General features: G+C 48.2%; 2 non-coding genes across 2 annotated transcripts; both read left to right on the forward strand.

Moving 5' to 3' along the window:
• The first annotated feature begins 9615 nt into the window (after nt 1–9615).
• On the forward strand, nt 9616–9714 carry LOC117091265. Its single transcript, XR_004440370.1, has one exon. It is a non-coding gene; the product is annotated as a small nucleolar RNA U13 (small nucleolar RNA).
• Nucleotides 9715–15627: 5913 nt separating this feature from the next.
• LOC117091264 lies at nt 15628–15730 on the forward strand. The gene has a single exon (XR_004440369.1). It is a non-coding gene; the product is annotated as a small nucleolar RNA U13 (small nucleolar RNA).
• The last annotated feature ends 3796 nt before the right edge of the window (nt 15731–19526 follow it).

The following is a 19526-nucleotide window of genomic DNA, read 5'->3' on the forward strand; positions in this document are numbered from 1 at the left end:
GAGAGTAGTACCTGAAACGTCAGCACAGTCTATTCTATTGCTGGACCAACGCAGTGGGTCAGAAAAGTCCACAACTGGCCACACAGCCAAGTTCATCCAGATAAGCAGTCAGTGGAAGGTACTGTGGAAAGTCAGTGGAGTTCAATCATCACGATTCTAGCTGGATCAGTGTCCCATTTTTAAGACAAAACTGTTCTATTTACTATCCCTGTAGTTTTCTTTCTCAGAATATTATGCACTCAGTCATGGAGAAGGCAGGTTTTTCAGACTGACTTATCTCACTGAGCAATATACATTGACTGCCAGCCCCTGACTTTGAGGTCACCCCCATGGACACCACTTCCCTTTCCCAGCCTTTCCTTGCAAGGCCTTATATTGGCCCTAGTGTGAGCTGCTTCCTGTTACATGCATCCGTATAGGAGACCACCTGAGCAGACAGTGTGAGCAACAAGGTTGTTTATTCACTTGGGCGCAAGTGGGCTGAGTCCAGGTCAGCAAAGGGTGGTGAGATTATCATTGGTTCTTACAGGTTTGGGATAGGTGGTGGAGTCAGGAGCAGTTTTTTTGTGTGTGGGCAGGGGATGGATGTACATTCTCAAAGGGGGAGAGGATGTTACAAAGTACATTCACAAGGGCGAGGAGGGTGTATTGTCTCAAGAGCAGGGAGGTATGTTACAAAGTACATTCACAAAGATGGGAAATATTGCAAAGTACATTATCACAAGAGCGGGGGAATGTCACGATGGCTTGACCATGGTGCAGTGAGCTCAGAAGACCTTGCATTCCTGTCTTTTTATGTTAATCATGAAGAAATAAAATGAGATAAAGTAATGCAAACTTGGGGTGAAAATTTTGGGAGCCGAATGGAGGGGTGATGGGCAACGTTTCTGAGGGCTGATTTGAGTAGGATTAAAGGTGGCATGGGAACCTAAAGTGGGAGAGATTATACTGAAGTAAGATTTTGGGGTAAGGGGCGATATTGTGGGGTTGTTAAAAGCAGCATTTGTCATATAGAGTGATTAGTGATAGCCTAGAGGTGGTTTCGTAGGAATTGAGAGATTAATGGGAAGACACAGGCCTGAATAAGAGAAGGAGGAAGATAGGTATTAGAGGACTAATGATTGGAAGAAGCCAGGATACCAAGTTAGAGTGGCCAGGTGGGTCCAGCATAATTAGTTGCCCAATTAGCGAGTTTTGAGCTCTGTCTTTGAGTTTTTTGATGTTAGTATGTACCAGGCCAGATTGATTTCAGTGAAAACAACACTCTTCATTAAGAAATATACAGAGTCCTCCTTTTTCAGCAGTGAGTACATCGAGGCCTCGGTGGTTCTGGAAGACAGCTGCAGCTAAAGAGTCAACCTGGGCTTGGAGGATAGTACAGTTTGTGATATATCTGTAATGCTAGCAGAGGAGTCATTAGAGAGGCTGCAGGATGTTGTGACAGAGATTGAGGTGCCTGCTATTCCAATTCCAAGTACAATAGTGGAGGCAGAAAGTCCTAGACCCACAAGTAAAGGGATTAGTGGGATGACTCTTTTTATCGTGTTGGTATCATGAGGGAGACAGGCAGTTGTTCATTCCGACCTGCAAGCTGGATTCTGGGGTAAGGAAGACTAGAGTAATGTGCCTGTTGTGTTGGCAGGTAGGCACATGTAGGTGGAGGAGCCACATACAAGGAAGAGGCCTTGTGTCAGGCAGAACAGGAAATGTCAAGTGAAAAGGTGAGAGGGTGTACTGAAAGAGGAGTCCTGCACCCCAAATCCTAGAGATCCAGCAAGGGCAGCAGCTGTTAGAGGTTGTAATGGGGATGGATGATGCAACTGCATACAGGGAGAGGTTCAGTTCTCACGGTGTATGAGAAAGCGCATGGTGTCTATGTAACCCTTCACAGCTCTTCATTGGGGCTGGGTATAAGCAAGCAAGAGGAGGGGCCAGGAGGAGAGTCAGACGAGCAGGGGGAGGGTAGCCAAGGATGGAGTGAGATGCAGGGTACGTCCATATAAAAGTTTAAATCGACTGTACCCTGTAGCTTCTCGAGGACAGGCTCTAATTCCAAGGAGGGCAGATGGTAAAGATACTGTCCAGTCTTTTTTAAGTTGGAGGCTGAGCTTTTGGCGATTTGTGTTTTTAAAAGACCATTAGTTCTTTCTACCTTTCCCAAAGAATAAGGACGGTAGGGGGCATGAGGTTTCCACTGGATGTCGAGGGCCTGGGAGACTGCTTGAGTGACCTAATGAAGGCTGGTCCATTATCGAACTGTGTAGAAGTGGGAAGGCTAAACCGAGGAATTATATCTGACAGAAGGGAAGAAATGACCGCAGTGGCCTTCTCAGACCCTCTGGGAAAGACCTCTACCTATCCAGTGAATGTATCTACCCAGACCAAAAGGTATCTTAGTTTTTTGACTTGGGGCATATGGGTAAAGTCAATCTGCCAGTCTTGGGTGGGGGCAAATCCTCGAGCTTGATGTGTAGGAAAGGGAGGGGGCCTGAAATATCCCTGAGGGGTGGTAGAGTAGCAGATGGAGTACTGAGAAGTAATTTCCTTGAGGATGGATTTCCATGATGGAAAGGAAATGAGAGGTTCTAAGTTAGAATGAACCTGTGAGGCAGGAAGGAGGAATTTTCCTTGATCCAAGAACCATTTACCTTGAGTAGGAAGGGATTGATAGGTAATAGTTTCAGTGGGAGAATAGATGGGAGTGATAGACAAGAAGGGAAAAAACTGACCATGAGGGACAGATGTGGGAATACTAGCTGCTGCTTTTGCTGCATTATCAGCCTAAGTGTTGCCTTGAGCAATGGGATCTGGTGACCTCTCATGCCCCTTGCAGTGAATGACTCTGGCTTCCAATATAGCAGCCTTAAGGAGGATTTTTATTAAGGAAGCGTTGATGATGGAGGACCCTTGTGTAGTGAGAAAACCTCTTTCTGCCCATGTAACAGCATGGTGATGTAGGATGTGGAAGACATACTTGGAATTAGTGTAGATATTGACACGTAGTCCCTTTGCAAGTGTGAGAGCCTGGGTTAAAGCAGTGAGTTCAGCTTGTTGAGAGTCATGAAAGGTGGTGGAAGGGGGCAGGGAAGTAGCTTCAATGACAGATGTGGAAGACACTACAGCGTAGCCTACCCTTGCTGGTGGCTGACGACTAGGCCTTGAAGAACTACCATCAATAAACCAAGTGTGGTCTGGATTAGGTGCCGAGACCAGCTTGGTTGTGGAGACCCTAACCCAGCGGCACTAGAGGAATTAAGACAAAGACACATAAATAGAGTGCAGAGTGGGAATCGGGGGCTGACAGCCTTCAGAGCTGAGAGCCATGAACAGAATTTGACCCACATATTTGTTGACAGCAAGCCCCAGTGATAAGGATTATTTCTGTAGATTCTAGATTAGCTAAAAGCATTCCTTATGGGAAATAAAGGGACATGCTCTGGCTTGTTACCTGCAGCAGGATCATGTTCTTAAGGCATAGACTGCTCATGCTATTGTCCGTGGTTTAGTAACGCCTTAAGCGGTTTTCCAACCTGGGTGGGCCAGGTGTTCCTTGCCCTCATTCCGGTAAAACAACAGCCTCCAGCATGGGCGTCATGGCCATCACAAGCATATCACAGTGATGCAAAGATTTTGTTTATGGCCAGTTTCTCATGGCCTGTTTATGGCCAGATTTGGGGGGCTTGTTCCCAGCGATTAGGAACAGGAAAGAGGGAAATATGGGGAAATGGGGAGGATGCCATATGGATTAGAGAGATACAGTCATGAGGTTCAGGTTTGGTGCTAGGTGTAAGGTGAGAGACCACGTTGAAGTCTGTGCCAGGAGCAATGGTAATTGAGAGTTTCAACGAATAGTGAGTATAGTTGGAGGAGTCGGTGGGGGCAGAAAATATATGTGCCAAGTGTAAGGAGGAAAATAGATTTTGAAAGTTATGAGAGCTGTAGAGAGTAAGTGGGGCATGGTTTGTGATCTTGAGGGCCTCTAGAAGTATCGAAGTGGTGGCTGCCACCACACATAGACATGAGGGCCAGCCTAGAACTGTGAGGTTAAGTTGTTTGGATAGGAAGGCTACAGGTTGTGGGTCTGGTTCCTGTGTAAGAACTGTGACTGCATAACCTTGTATTTCAGCCTATGTAAGAAAACGGATTGGGACAAGTTAGGCAGTGCTAACGTGGGAGCTGTTTCTAGGGCTCTCTTTAAGGAACAAAAAGAAGAAAGGACTTAGGGTCTGTGGCATCAGTCAGGTTTCCCTTTGTGAGTTTATATAGTGATTTAGTTAGGACGGCAAAACCTGCTGTCTAAAGGCGAAAGTATCCAACCACACCAAGGAAGGAAAGGAGTTGTTGCTTTGTAGAAGTGGTTGGGGTTTCAGAGATTAGCTGGACACGATTAGCAGGGAGAGCACGTGTGTTTTGCTGAAGGACTATGCCGAGACGGGTAACGGATGGGGAAGAAATTTGGGCTTTAGAGTGGGATACGTGATACCCCTTTGAGAATAGATGTTGAAGGAGCAGGAGGGTGTCCTATTGGGAAGATTCATAAGAGGGGCTGCAGAGGAGAAGGTCGTCCATATATTGAATAAAGTGAGAAACGGATAGAAAGAAAGTAGATCATGAGAAAGAGTTTGACTAAAGTAATGGGGGCTGTCTCTGAAGCCTTGCGGCAGTACAGTCCAGGTGAGTTGCTGAGATTGGTGGCTGTCAGGGTCAGTCCACGTGAAAGTCCCTTGATGAGGGGGTGCAAAGGAATACTGAAGAAAGCATCTTTGAGGTCGAGGACGGAATAATGAGTTGTGGAGGGAAGTATTGAGGATAGGAGAGTGTCTGGTTTGGCACCACAGGATGGATAGGTAAGACAATTTGGTTAATAAGGCAAAGATCCTGAACCAACCTGTAAGATTTGTCTGGTTTCTGGACAGGTAGGATAGGGGAGTTGTGAGAATTTGTAGGCTTTAAAAGGCCATGCTGTAACAGGTGAGTGATAACAAGCTTTAGTCCTCTTAAAGCCTGTTGTGGGATGGGGTACTGATGTTGAGCAGGGTAAGGGTGATGAGGTTTTAATGGGATGGTAAGGGGTGCCTGATTGGTCGCCAAGGAGGGAGTAGAGGGAGTAGATTAAGGTAGGGAGACATGAGAGGAGGATTCAAAGGAGGCCTTGATTTGGGCAAAAAGGCAGCAATGAGATGTGGCTGTAGTCTAGGAATAGTCAAGGAAGCAGAAAATTTAGTTAAAATGTCTTGGCCTAATAAGGGAACTGGGCAGTTGGGGAAAACTAATAAACATTCTTTTATTCATAAAAGAATGTTGTCCAAGTTGGCACCAGAGTTGGGAAGTTTTAAGAGGTTTAGAAGCCTTGCCGTCAGTACCCACAACAGTTACGGGGCAAGGGAAATAGGCCCTTGAAAAGAAGACAATGTGGAGTGGGTAGCCCCCGTATTGATTAAACAGAGGAAAGATTTACCATCCACTGTGAGAGTTACCCAAAGCTCAACATCCATGATGGTCCAGGGGGCTTCCGAGGCGATTGAGCAGCATCAGTCTTCAGCCACTAAGCCAAGGAGATCTGGGAAGGAGTCAGCCAAGGAATGTTGGGTTTGAGCTCCAGGAGCTTTAGGAATGGCGACAATGTGAGTTGGACAGTCTGACCTCCAGTGGGGGCCCACACAGACAAGGCATGGCCTAGAAGGAATCCCAGGCTGCGGGCATTCTGAGGCCCAGTGGCCAGGCTTTTGGCATTTGAAGCAAAGTCCAGGAGGAGGTTTCGAAGGAGCCCCTGGGAGCTGTGGCTTGGATGTTCTGAAGGTTTTCTATGCTGGAGACGTGGTTGTGGATTGTCTTACAGTGGAGGCAAGTAGCTGTAACTCAGGGATACATTGCCACTTGGCGGCTTCTTCTCTGTTGCTGAACACCTTGAAGGTGAGGTTGATTAAATCCTGTTGTGGGGTTTGAGGGCCAGAATCCAACTTTCGGAGTTTTCTTCTAATGTAAGGAGTGGATTGGGTGATAAAATGAACATTAAGGATAAGGTGGCCTTTTGGTCTCTAGATCTAGGACTGTAAAGCGTCTAAGGGTAGCTGCTAAGTGGGCCATGAACTGCGCTAGGTTTTTATCTTTACCTTGGGTAGTTTCTTTTAGCTTGTCAAAATTAACAGCTTTGTATGCTGCCTTTTTGAGCCCCTCAACTAGACAGGAGACGATGTCATCTCGCCTAGCTATACCTGGGGAGTCCGTCTGGTATTGCCAGTGGGGATCCTCTTGGGGAACTGCCCTGGTGCCCTCTTGGAGGCCTGGCTCATGAAGCCGGCGGCTGTCTGCATAGGGCTGGGCTAGAAAATAAACTCTTTATCGTTCATCTGGGGAGAGGTTAGAGGTCAGGATGACATTTAAATCACTCCAGGTTAAATTGTAGGACTGAGTTAGATACTGGAATTCCCATATATATTCAGTGGGAGGTCGGATGAGAAAGAGCCTAAAAGCTGGCTGATTTGGGAAAGGTCTGATAGAGAAAAAGGCACATGTACCCTGACTATGCCTTCAGCTCCAGCCATCTCTCTAAGAGGAAATTGTTGGGCAGGTAGGGGAGAGCTAGTCATGTAAGCCAGACCTGGTGTGAGGAAGGGAGGTAATAGAAGGGTTATAGGGTGGGGGAGCAGAGGCTGCAGAAGAATTGGGACCCAATTCAGCCTGGCAAAGGCTGGCCAGGGGATGAGGAGAAGAGGTCAGAGGGGTCAGTGGAAAGGAGGATTCAGAGGACTCTGAGCTTGGGGTGGAGACCGAAGGAGCGGATGGGAGAGAAAGAAGGAAAATCTGGGATGAGTCACATTGGGAGCAGAGACTAGGGAGGGAGCGAAGTGTAAAACATGCCTGGATGTAAGGCACCTCAGACCATTTGCCCAATTTTTGACAAAAATTATCTAGGTCGTGTAGGATAGACAAATCAAAAGTGCCACTCTCTGGCCACTTGGAACTACTGTCAAGTTTGTATTGGGGCCAGGCGGTATTGCAGAAGAAAATAAGACGTTTAGATTTTAGATGAGGTGTTAGTCAAAGGGGTTTTAGGTTTTTAAGAACACAGGCTAAGGGGAAAGAGGGAGGAATGGATGGGGTTAGATTGTCCATAGTGAAGAAAGTAAGTTTAAAGAGAAAGGTAGAGACACAGAGAAACGGAGGTGAGCAGCTACCAGGCTTCCAGTAGGCATCCCTAATTTTGTCTTGGGCTGTAATGTGGGTGAGCAGCCAAAACAGGAGTCCCCACAGTTGACCTGCCACCAAAGGAATATGGATGAATAATCAAGGCAGGCATCCCCGCGGTGATCAGACACCAAGGGAAGACCGTCTTTCCAAGTCTATGACTGACATCGGAGTTTTTGAATGCATGGATAAAATGTGTCTCCTTTTTGTCTCTACCAGGAAGGGAGAGAAACTGAAATTGAAAGGAGAGAGATTGAAGGGAGGCAACAGAGGCTAGGTAGACAGCGAAAAAAACCCTTACCCAAGTGCGAAGAACCACTTACCGATTTGAAATTGGTGAGATAGTCTTCGGGCTGGCTGGTCCAGTGACCCGAGGTCGTAAGTGGATCTCCTCATGGAGGGAGCATGAGGACTGGGGACTGGTCTCCCAAAGGAGTTCCCCTGTCCTGGGTCTTCAGCACCAAATGTTACATGCATCCTTGCAAGAGACCACCTGAGCAGGTTTAGTGTGAGCAACAGGGCTGTTTATTCACTTGGATGCAAGTGGGCTGAGTCCAAGAAAAGAGTCAGCAAAGGGTGGTGAGATCATCATTGGTTCTTACAGGTTTGGGATAGGTGGTGGAGTCAGGAGCAATTTTTTGTGCGCAGGGGATGGATGTACATTCTCAAAGGCAGGGAGGATGTTAAAAAGTGCATTCACAAAGCTGGGGAGGGCGTATTGTCACAGGGCGGGGAGGAATGTTACAAAGCACATTCACAAGAAAGGGGAATATCACAGAGTACTTTATCACAAGGGCGGGGGAATGTCACGATGGCTTGACCATGGTGCGTCCAGCTTAGGGGACCTTACACTTCCCATCTGCCCAGGCCCTTCAGACATACCCCAGTGGCAGCAAGGCCTCCACCAGGGACACCATGAGCCTCCTGCACTGAGGTCTTGCAGCTCTGCCCCAACTATTAAACTTCCCAGTAACCCTTCAGCCACCACTCAGCCCGTACTGGGAGTCCTTGATGGACAGCAGCATGCAGCCCCCACCTCTGACTGCTGTTTCCAGTTTGGAGATCCGGTAGCCCAGCTCCAGCTCCAGCCCTAACCTCTGCTCCAGGGCCCACCTGCCAGGGCAGCCCAAAACACACTCAGCTTTGGAGATTCATCATCTACAAATTCCATCTTGGTCATCCCCACTAGCAAGCACCCAGATGTTCTTTGTTGTCCCTCCTTTATCCCCCTGGTTCCCCCACTGCCTCTGGCTCTGCAGCTGCCTCCTACACCCCCAGCACTGGGAACAGTGTTCGGCCCCACATTGAGCAGCCCTGCTCCACATTGGGCAGCACAAGCCCAACTTCTTGAGGTTGGCAGTTTCAGCGGCACTCATGGGCTCTGGGAGCAGACTGGCGACCCCAGATCTGAGTTCCAACTTTGTGTCAGTCAGCAGCACAGCCGGAAGGAGAGAGGTCTGAGCACCACACACCCTATGGGGGAAGCTTCCGCCTGAACAGGTGGGGCTCCCCTAACCAGAGGACTCCATGGTGAGCCAGGGACCGGGAACAATTGTCTCTTTGGAGGCACTGTTGTCCCTCCTTTGAGTCAACATCCCTGGAGAGTCACCCAAGCAGAAACCTGTCATTCTAACTCGGGGGCCCGGGGCCACCGAAAGCAAGGCAAACCCTAGGCACAAGTCCAGGCCAGGCTCTGACGCTAGCAACCTGCTTCTCTCTGGGCACAGAGAGAGGAAACCTCAACTCTGTGGCCTTCCGGGACCCTGTCGAGGGTTGTGCTGGTCACAGAACTCCGGGGTTGTCCACCGGCTCTTCCTCCTCCAGACTGGGATCCACTCGCTTTGGGTCCAAGAGGGGAATGCAGGACTCAGAGGAAATATTCCTGGAGCCAGGGTCCATCATCCTCCCAGGAGAAAACTTGAGTGCCATTTTTTTATTTCTTCCTTTTTATTTGTACAAATTTATGGGATGCATGTGCAATTTTGTTACAATCATAGATTATGCAGTGGTCAAGTTGAGGCACTTGGGGTATCCATCACCAGAGTAATGAACATTGAATTTATTAAGCAATTTCCCATCATCCCTTCCCTCCACACCCCTCACCCTTCAGAGTCTCCATTATCTATCATCCCGCCCTCTGCATCCATGTGAAATTGCTCAATGAACTCACAGAGACTGAGACATAACTAGTGCATAGACTTAGTAGAATGCAGACAAAGGTAATATGCATGGGTGATAAGAGAACCATTTCTATAGTTTCACAATGTTTCTTAGTGAGGAACACTGAATTTCTTAAATTACATTTCCACCATGTGTTTTTTATTCAATCTTAAGAAATTGTTAAGTAGTACACCTACAAATGTCTGGTGACTCAGTAACAGCAGAGATACAGAAGCATGACTTTTCTAATGAAGAATGCAATGGCAGATCCTTCTGTAGTTCACCAGCATGATTGAATTTTCACGGACACATGTGAGATGTGCCTCCTCCAAATTTTTTTTACAACACCACATTGCCCATCTCACAATAACAAATAGAAGGAACTTTTTATTCTCAAATGTTCACTTTGTGTGTCCACACTGTCAACTATATAGGACGGGGCAGGTCCTTTTTCTCCTGTAACTTGTTTTTATAAATAGAAAATTATAGTGTGGAGGGAATGATCCTGTTTTGAAACAAAACAGGTGCTAGAGCCACACCCTTGTACCTGTAACAATACACATGTCTGGATCGGAACAGTCAGAACCCAGAGCCAGGCTGTGTTGTGTGTTTCATCATCCCTGGGTGACCTGTCACTAAGGCCATGTACTGATTAGCATGTTGCCTTTTCTTCCATCTGTCACCCTGTGAGTGGAAAAGTTCACATTAGCAGTTGGCAATTTGAGGGACTTATCCATAGAGTCCTCCAAGATGGGGAATGGAAATGCTGTGACCAGGCAGTTCCCTCTTAGAGAACCTGTCTGGATATGCATTGTTTTGGGGCTGCCCACATTCGTGTCCTCAGATAACAACAGCACTTCCTCCCCTCTCCTTGCAATTAGAGAACATCTGCTTCTAAATACCAATTGTGTTTCCCACTGGGGCCATCCGTTTTAGCACCCTTCCCACAATCACCTGAGACACAGGTATACTATGAGTCCCAATCCTGGCCAAACATGGTACTTCAGCCCATGACCCACGATCACCTGAGACAGGTATACTATTGAGAGGTGACAACATGCTAGCAGCCCTCGCTCTAAGTGCCGCCTCGGCTTCGGCACCCGCTCTGGTGGCACCTGAGGAGCCCTTCAGCCTGCCACAGCACTGTGGGAGCCCCTCTGGTCTGGCTGAGGCTGAAGCCCACTCCCTCTGCTTGCAGGGAGGTGTGGAGGAAGAGGTGCCGGGGGGAACCGGGGCTGCACGCGGCGCTCGCGGGCCAGCGCGAGTTTTGGGTGGGCGTGGGCTCGGCGGGTCCCGCACTCGGAGCAGCCGACCATGGCCGGCGGCCCCAGGCAGTGAAGGGCTTAGGGCAGTGAAGGGCTTAGCACCCAGGCCAGCAGCTGCAGAGGGTGCGCCGGGTTCCCCAGCAGTGCCGGCCTGCTGGCGCTGCACTCGAATTCTCGCTGGGCCTCAGCTGCCGCCTCGCGGGCCAGGGATCGGGACCTGCAACCCGCTCTGGCCGAACCCCCGCCCCGCCCCTCCCCGCGGCTCCCGCGCGGCCTGAGGCTCCTGGATGAGCGCCACCCCCTGCTCCGCGTCGCCCGGTCCCATCAACCGCCCAGGGGCTGAGGAGTGCGGGTGCACGGCCAGGGACTGGCGGGCAGCTCCACCTGCGGCCCTGGTGCGAGATCCACTAGGTGAAGCCAACCGGGCTCCTGGGTCTAGTGGGCACTTGGATAACCTTTATGTCTAGCTTAGGGATTGTAAATACACCAATCAGTACTCTATGTCTAGCTCAAGATTTGTAAGTACACCAATCAGTACTCTGTGTCTAGCTAAAGGATTATAAATGCACTAATCAGCACTGTGTGTCTAGCTAGGGGATTGTAAATACACTAATCAACACTCTTGTCTAGCTCAAGGTTTGTAAAACAAACCAATCAGCTCTCTGTAAAATGGACCAATCAGCAGGATGTGGGTGGGGCCAGATAAGGGAATGAAAGCAGACTGCCTGAGCCAGCCACCAGCAACCTGTTCTCGTCCCCAAAAGAATAAAAGAAAAGTTTTATTCTTTTGCTCTTTGCAATAAATCTTGCTGCTGCTAAGTCTTTGGGTCCATGTAGCCTTTATGAGCTGTAACACCTGGAAGGTCTGCAGCTTCACTCCTGAGGCCAGCAAGACCATGAACCCACCGGGAGGAATGAACAGCTCCAGATGTGCTGCCTTAACAGCTGTAACACTCACCATGAAGGTCTGCGGCTTCACTCCTGAAACCAGCGAGACCACGGACCCCACCAGAAGGAAGAAACTCCGAACACGTCCGAATATCAGAAGGAACAAACTCCGGACACACCATCTTTAAAAACTAACACCGCGAGGGTCTGGGACTTCATTCTTGAAGTCAGCGAGACCAAGAACCCACCAATTCCGGACACACTGTGTATGAGTTCCAATCCTGGCCAAACATGGTACTGCAGCCCATGACCACAACTCCTGACCCACAAACATAGAACCAAAGTCCAGTTGATTAGAATGCTTCCCCTACAGACGGAGGAAATGGATGAGGATGAATTCTCCCTAAGGTTGACAGAACTGTAAAACTATGAGCTTGAAACATGCAAATAATGGCTTTTTCCTCCAGAATTTGAAGAGGAAGTTTCCCCCACCCCTGTAGGGACTAGGGAGGCATGAGGAGGTTATAGACACAGTCCTGGTGAGGGAGGATGTGAGCAGGAAGGTGCTCACTCTGTGCAGGTGCAGTCACTGCCCTTCCTAGGCAGGCCTGAGTTCACCCTGATCTCTTTGCTATCGGAATTACGGTCAGTGAGACAGTGGGGGTCGCTGTCTTCACTCATTCTCCCACTGAAGCAACTGCTCAGAGGCCCACATCCCTAGATAATTCCCATTCTTGCTCTTCCAGGCCTGGTCAGTGGAAGGGAGCCAAGGGAGCTTGGGAGCGAAGCTGACCCCTGGGCACTTGGAGTAGTCAACTGGCCATGGAGGCTCACCACGAGCCCCTCGCCAGTGCGAAGATGCTGGTGGAGGAGGGCACACCATTGAACTTATCCTTTACAGAGGCTTGGTTTGGAGGAAACTGTCATATTTTGTGTCAGGTGTGGAAACCTGAAGGAGACTGTGCTAGGATGTGAGGTCCTTGTGTCAGGTGTGGTACATCTGAAGGAGAACGTGCCAGGAGGTGAGGTCCTCTGGTATCAACCACATCTTCCAAAATGTTAGAGGTATGAACCATGTGCACCCGGCCCAGATATGTTCCATGAGAGGGAAAGGATCACCCCAGGTAAAGAATGAAGTGTGTCTCTATCTTTCACTTCCCTAAAGCCGTGCCAGCTCTTTGTCTGCATTCAACCACTACCAAGAGTCCGGCTTGTTCTTTGGAACATTTAATGAATGGATACTTTAATGCACTTAGAAGGAACTAGTCTATTTAAGACTTTACCTGAATTCAATCATGTTTAGCCTTAAAGCATAACAGAGACTATGTTAACTTTTGAACTTCTCAAAACCAGGCACTGAGGCATAGAGAGGTCTATACAACAGGGCCAGGTACCTAGAGCTCCTCAGTGGGATTTGAACCCAGCTAGTGAAGCTCCAGGCGCTGTGCTCTTGCTCACTAGGATATGCTGCCTCTCTCTAAGGCCTCATATAAAGGCAGGTATTTTCCCAGACATTAGTCTGCTGGGTTTTCAGTGCAACCCAAACTGCAAGCTCTTCCTAGAGCCCAACTTAGATTCAGGTGGCTTCCTATGGAGTTGCTTGAACAGGGGCTCCAAAGTTTGAACGCTGACTAAATTACTAAGAATTTCTCTATGGAATTCTGGCAGCAAGATACCACCAGTTGTCTTTCCTGTAATACATTTGGGAGCATGTTCCCTCCAGGATCAGAGAGTAGTACCTGAAACGTCAGCACAGTCCATTCTATTGCTGGACCAACGCAGGGGGTCAGAAAAGCCCACAACTGGCCACACAGCCAAGTTCATCCAGATAAGCAGTCAGTGGAAGGTACTGTGGAAAGTCAGTGGAGTTCGTTCAATCATCATGATTCTAGTTGGATCAGTGTGCCCTTTTTAAGAGAAAACTGTCCTATTTACTGTCTTTAGTTTTCTTTCTCAGAATATTATGCACTAAGAGTCGTGGAGAAGGCAGGATTTTCAGACTGACTTATCTCACTGAGCAATATACATTGACTGCCAGCACCTGACTTTGAGGTCACCCCCATGGACACCACTCCACCTTCCCAGCCTTTCCTTGCAAGGCCTTATGTTGGCCCCAGTGTGAGCTTCTTCCCATCTGCCCAGGCGCTTCAGACGTACCCCAGTGGCAGCAAGGCCTCCACCAGGGACACCACGAGCCTCCTGCACTGAGGTCTTGCAGCTCCGCCCCAACTATTAAACTTCCCAGTAACCCTTCAGCCACCACTCAGCCCGTACTGGGAGTCCTTGATGGACAGCAGCATGCAGCCCCCACCTCTGACTGCTGTTTGGAGATCTGGTAGCTCAGCTCCAGCTCCAGCCCTAACCTCTGCTCCAGGGCCCACCTGCCAGGGCAGCCCAAAACACACTCAGCTTTGGAGGTTCATCATCTACGAATTCCATCTTGGTCATCCCCACTAGCAAGCACCCAGATGTTCTTTGTTGTCCCTCCTTTATCCCCCTGGTTCCCCCACTGCCTCTGGCTCTGCAGCTGCCTCCTACGCCCCCAGCACTGGGAACAGTGTTCGGCCCCACATTGAGCAGCCCTGCTCCACATTGGGCAGCACAAGCCCAACTTCTTGAGGTTGGCAGTTTCAGCGGCACTCATGGGCTCTGGGAGCAGACTGGCGACCCCAGATCTGAGTTCCAACTTTGTGTCAGTCAGCAGCACAGCCGGAAGGAGAGAGGTCTGAGCACCACACACCCTATGGGGGAAGCTTCCGCCTGAACAGGTGGGGCTCCCCTAACCAGAGGACTCCATGGTGAGCCAGGGACCGGGAACAATTGTCTCTTTGGAGGCACTGTTGTCCCTCCTTTGAGTCACATCCCTGGAGAGTCACCCAAGCAGAAACCTGTCATTCTAACTCGGGGGCCCGGGGCCACCGAAAGCAAGGCAAACCCTAGGCACAAGTCCAGGCCAGGCTCTGACGCTAGCAACCTGCTTCTCTCTGGGCACAGAGAGAGGAAACCTCAACTCTGTGGCCTTCCGGGACCCTGTCGAGGGTTGTGCTGGTCACAGAACTCCGGGGTTGTCCACCGGCTCTTCCTCCTCCAGACTGGGATCCACTCGCTTTGGGTCCAAGAGGGGAATGCAGGACTCAGAGGAAATATTCCTGGAGCCAGGGTCCATCATCCTCCCAGGATAAAACTTGTGTGAGTGCCATTTATTTATACAAATAAATAAATGATAATTTATAAATAATAATTTATTTTACATAAAATGCGTTGTTATAAATAAAATACTTTATTACAAATGATAAAATTTATAAACAGTATCATAAATAAAATGATTTATTCTTTTTTGTACAAATTTATGGAATACACGTGGAATTTGGATACAGTCATAGATATGTGCAGTGGTCAAGTCGGGGCATTTGGGGTATCCATCACCGGAGTAATAAACATTGAATTTATTAAGCAATTTCCCATCATCCCTTCCCTCTCACCCCCTCACCCTTCAGAGTCTCCATTATCTATCATCTCACTCTGCATCCGTGTGAAATTGCTCGATGAACTCAGAGACTGAGACATAACTAGTTCATAGACTTAGAAGCATGCAGAGAAAAGGTAATATACATGGGTGATAAGAGAACCATTTCTATAGTTTCACAATGTTTCTTAGGGACACTGAATTCTTTTTTTCTTTTCCTTTTTTTTTTTTTTTTTTGAGGCAGAGTCTCGCTCTGTCGCCCAGGCTGGAGTGCAGTGGCACCATCTCAGCTCACTGCAACTCCGCCTCCCGCATTCACACCATTCTCCTGCCTCAGCCTCCTGAGTAGCTGGGACTACAGGCACCAGCCACTACGCCCAGCTAATTTTTTGTATTTTTAGTAGAGATGGGGTTTCACCATGTTAGCCAGGATGATCTCGATCTCCTGACCTCATGATCCACCCACCTTGGCCTCCCAAAGTGCTGGGATTACAGGCGTAAGACACCGTGCCCGGCCTGAATTTTGTAAATTGAATTTCCACCATGTGTTTTTTATTCAGTCTTAAGAAATTGTTGAAGTAGCACACCTACAAAATCTGGTGACTCAGTAACAGCAGAGATACAGAAGCATGGCTTTTCTAATGAAGAATGCAATGGCAGGTCCTTCTGTAGTTCACCAGCATGATGATTGAATTTTCACGGACACATGTGAGATGTGCCTCCTCCAAATATTTTTTTACAACAGCACGTTACCCATCTCACAATAACAAATAGAAGGAACTTTTTATTCTCAAATGTTCACTTTGTGTGTCCACACTGTCAACTATATAGGACATGGCAGGTGCCTTTTCTCCTATAACTTGTTTTTATAAATAGAAAATAATAGTGTGGAGGGAATGATCCTGTTCTGAAACAAAACAGGTGCTAGAAACCACACCCTTGTACCTGTAACAATACACATGTCTGGATCGGAACAGTCAGAACCCAGAGCCAGGCTGTGTTGTGTGTTTCATCATCCCTGGGTGACCTGTCACCAAGGCCATGCGCCGATTAGCATGTTGCCTTTTCTTCTGTCTGTCACCCTGTGAGTGGAAGAGTTCACGTTAGCAGTTGGCAATTTGAGGGACTTATCCATAGAGTCCTCCAAGGTGGGAAATGGAAATGCTGTGGCCAGGTAGTTCCCTCTTAGAGGACCTGTCTGGATATGCATTGTTTTGGGGCTGCCCACATTCTTGTCCTCAGATAACAGCACTTCCTCCCCTCTCCTTGCAATTAGAGAACATCTGCTTCTAAATACCAATTGTGTTTCCCACTGGGGCCATCCGTTTTAGCACTCTTCCCACAATCACCTGAGACACAGGTATACTGAGTCCTAATCCTGGCCAAACATGGCCCATGACCACAACTCCTGACCCACAAACATAGAACCAAAGTCCAATTGATTAGAATGCTTCCCCTACAGACGGAGGGAATGGATGAGGGTGAATTCTCTTTAAGGTTGACAGAACTGTAAAACTATGAGCTTGAAACATGCAAATAATGGCTTTTCCCTCCAGAATTTGGAGAGGGACTGCCCCCCACCCTGTATGTCCTAGGGAGGCATGAGGAGTTTGTGGAAACTGAGTCCTGGTGAGGGAGGATCTGTGCAGGTGCAGTCACTGCCCTTTCTTAGGCAGGCCTGAGTTCACCCTGATCACATTGCTATCGGAATTATAGACAGACAGTGGGGGTCACTGTCCCACGCATTCAGTGGAAGGGAAGTTCAATCCTGGCACAGCCATCATGTGGCAATTGGTTGGAATATCCTGAGTCCTGTGGCGCCTTGGGAGGCAAGCTGACCACTGGGCACTTGGAGGAGCCAGCTGGCCAGTTATGCTCACCACAAGGCAGCCAGCAGTGTTAAGACGCTGGGGGAGGAGGTCACACCATTGGACTTGTCCTGCACACAGGCTTGGGGTGGAGGAAAGTGTCATATTTTGGGTGAGGGATGAAAACCTGGAGGAAGGAGGCTGTGTTAGGATTTGAGGTTCTCTCTGGGATCAACCACATCTTCCAAGATGATGTAGGTGTGAGTCACGGGTGCGTGGTTCAGATGTGTTTTGTGAAAGGAAAAGGATCAGCACATGTGAAGAATAAAGTGAGCTTCTGCATTTCACTTTCCTACAGGCCTGCAGGTTCCCTGTCTGTATCCAACCACTACCGAGAGTCTGGCTTGTTCTTCCAAGCAGTTCATGACTGAACACGTTAGGGCACTTAAGAAGCACCAGTCTCCTCAAGGCTTCACCTGAACTCAATCACGTTTAGTCTTATAAGACAACAGACACCATGTCAATATTGGAACATCTCAGAACAGGGAACTGAGGCACAGATCCAGCACTCCCAGTGGACAGCTCCTCAGCAAGATTGGAACCCAGCCAGTGAGGCTCCACGCACTCTGCTCTTGCTCATGGTACCTGCTGCCTCTTTATATCATCTCCTCTGAAGGCAGGTATTTGCCTACACAGTGTGCTGAGTACTAAGTGCATCACACACCGCAGGGGGTTCCCAGAGCTGGACTCGGATTCAGCTGGATTCCTATGCAGATGGCGAAAGAGGAGGACACAAGTTTGAACTGTGGATCAATTACTCTTAAGTTTCTGTATGATACTCTCCCAGCAAGATGTCTTTCTTGTAACAATTTGGGAGAACGTTGACTCCAGGATAGGAGAGTGTTCCTGAGGAGTCGGCATACTTTATTGTGGGCCCCATGCCGTGGGTCAGAGAAACCCACAACTGGCCACACCGTTCTGTGCAGTGGGAAGAACCATCAGTCGAAGGTATTGTGGAAAATCAGTTAAGCTCCTTCAATCATCCTGATTCGGGTTAGTTCGGTGTCCCATATTTAAGACAAAACTCTAACACTGTTATGCTATGGTCGTCTTTGAGTTCATCTGTGAAAAATCTAAATTATTAGGTCAACCGCTAGTCTTACAACTAGAAAAGAAAGATACATATACTATGTGAATTTGTGACACTGTTCATAGAAAGCAACATCTCAATCTAATGTTACATATTCAGGTGAGTGTGAAACATCATCTGAGATGAGCTCTTCTCTGGGCTCAGCCACATCTCTCAAGATCCCAAGGGAGTCAAAAGGTTGAAGTGTGAATCGATTCTCATGAATTTCTCATAAATCCTGCCAACAAGATGTCAACAGCTGTCTTTATCGTCATACATTTGGGGGGCCGTTTCCTCTAAGATCTGACTGTGGTTACCAAGGAATCAGCACCATCTGTTGCTGGTCCCACGCAATGGGTCAGAAAAACCCACAACTGGCCAGACAATTGAGTTCATCCCAGAAAACCATCCATTGAAGGTACTGTGGAAAGTCAGTAAAGTTCATTCGATCATCAAGATTCTAGGGGGTTCAGTATCCTGTATTGAAGACAGAACTCTCACACTGTTAAGCCTTAGTCTTCTTGCAGTTCATCTACACACATTTAAAATGAAGTCATTGCTATTCCTGCAACTAGGGAAGTAAAGATGTATTCACAGTTTAAAGATTGATTCCCTTTTACTGGAAAGCAACGTTTCAATCTTCTATTGACACATTTAGCCTACTATTAAACATCTGCTCAGATGAGCCTCTTCCTGAAACAGTGTTACCAACCTTGACTAAAATAGTCATTGTGTAGAACAGTTTGAAATTAACATAAAAATGGAACAGACATCACGGAAATGTCTCAGATCCTTTGTCCACACTTTTCTTAACCCAGTTTTCCGGTGATGTGGTCCATTTGTAACTCCAGAGCTTACAGCTTGCAGTGAATGCCAAGAATGAGTTCTCAGACAATTCCAGCTGAACGGGGCCGGGGGGCAGCTCTTTTAAGAGAGTCCCCCGCAACCAGAATCCACCCCACAAGTAGTTATTGAAAAGGCTTGTTAAACCACAAACATCCACTAGATGGCTTTTTTGAGGTCTGGTCATGAGACACCTGTGGCCTTGGAAAAGCATTGGAACCGCATTCTCAGGAAGTTGTTTTCAGCCTTCCCTATCACACCACACACTCCGCTCCCTGTCCTGTTTTCAGGGTCAAGGAGTTTCATTCTCATGCGCAAATAAGTAACACACAGCGCCTCAGTACTTTTCCATGCCCCGACCTCAAATGCCATGTACATAAGCTTGAATATGCTGCCATGCGCCCCCCACAGTAACAATGACCAAACCAATATCGATACATTCTTACCAACTGAAGTCAGGAGTTTGCATGGAGGTTCACTGTGTTGTGCCCTCTATGGGTTGTGACAAACTCCGAATGCCATTCACCACCCATACGAACTAGCTGCACGCCCTATGTTTCCCCTGCCAATCTCTCTCCCCATTGCCAGAAGCCCTGGTAACAACTGTCCTGTTCACTGTCTCTATAGAGTTTTCTCTCCCAGAATTGTATAGGCCTGGAATCATGGAGTAAGCAACTTTTTCAGACGGCCTTATCCCCCTCAGCAATATTCATTCACTGCCAGCACCTGTCTTTGAGGTCATGCCAGGGTCGCCACTCCCCCTTCCCAGCTTTTCCTTG

The sequence above is a fragment of the Trachypithecus francoisi genome, unplaced genomic scaffold, assembly GCF_009764315.1.
Source record: "Trachypithecus francoisi isolate TF-2019V2 unplaced genomic scaffold, Tfra_2.0 Lachesis_group11, whole genome shotgun sequence".
NCBI lineage: Eukaryota > Metazoa > Chordata > Mammalia > Primates > Cercopithecidae > Trachypithecus > Trachypithecus francoisi.